Source organism: Hipposideros armiger, unplaced genomic scaffold (assembly GCF_001890085.2).
Source record: "Hipposideros armiger isolate ML-2016 unplaced genomic scaffold, ASM189008v1 scaffold_1361, whole genome shotgun sequence".
Taxonomy (NCBI): domain Eukaryota; kingdom Metazoa; phylum Chordata; class Mammalia; order Chiroptera; family Hipposideridae; genus Hipposideros; species Hipposideros armiger.
In genome coordinates, this window is record NW_017732711.1 from 1 (window position 1) to 1,105 (window position 1,105).

The following is a 1,105-nucleotide window of genomic DNA, read 5'->3' on the forward strand; positions in this document are numbered from 1 at the left end:
AGAGTAGCAACAAAAATAATTTTATGGTTGGGGGTCACCACAACATGAGGAACTGTATTAAGGGGTCACGGCATTAGGAAGGTTGAGAACCGCTGATTTAAAGTGAGACATATGTGACTCTTCCTTTCACTTGAACACTAGAAGCCATTGTAGGGTTATTAGCTGGCTAAATTTCAATATTATTGTGTCTCAGGGAACAGGGAGCCCCAAGGCGAGAGAAAGAGGTGGCAAAACAACCAGTTAGTGGAGCAGTCAGAACACACACACATTTATCAATTAAGTTTGTTATCTTATATGGATGTGGTTCATGATGTCCCAAAACAATTACTATACAGTAGCATCAAAGATCACTGATCTGGGCTGGCTGAGTGGTGTGTTGGTTAAGAGTTGGCTTGGGACGCCAGCTCTGAGCAGCAGGGCCCCAGCTCGGATCCCACATATGAGGGCCAATGATGCTGCGCCCTCTACAGCTAAGATGGTGAACAACAGCTCGACCTGGAGCTGGGCTGCCATGAGTTGCAGGCGACAGCATAGGCTGCAGTGAAGCTGCAGTGGGCTGCCATAAACTACCGTGAGTGGCCGGCAGCCAGTGTGAGTGGCCGGCAGCTGGCGTGAGCTGCCAAGAGCTGCCATGAGCAGCCATCCAGAGGCCGGTGACTGATCTGCCTCACCCGGGAAGAGCGCAATGATAATACCAACATGGGCCAGTGAAGCGACATCCTCCACAACTAGTCTGAAGAACCAAAAGGACAGCAACTTGTCAGTTCCCTTTCCCCAATTCCCCAACACTGTTCCCCTCCCCCAATTCCCCAATTAAAAATAAAATCTAGAAAAAAAAATATTACCAATCACAGGTCACCATAACAAACCTGAGACTGCATTGGTCTGGTAAAATCCACATACATGCACCACCTGAGTGACTCTCTGGGACCCTGCTACACTCACTTGTGTGGCATTGACAGGGAAATTTTCAGCTCCTAGGCGGCCAGCCCTGCCCCACAAGCTGCAGAAATCTTTTACAGCAGTGGAACGTCCTGCGGCAGTTGGGGAAACTTTCAGTGGCAGGCAGTCAGCCACAGCTTGTGCTGCAGCCTTTTTTTTTTTT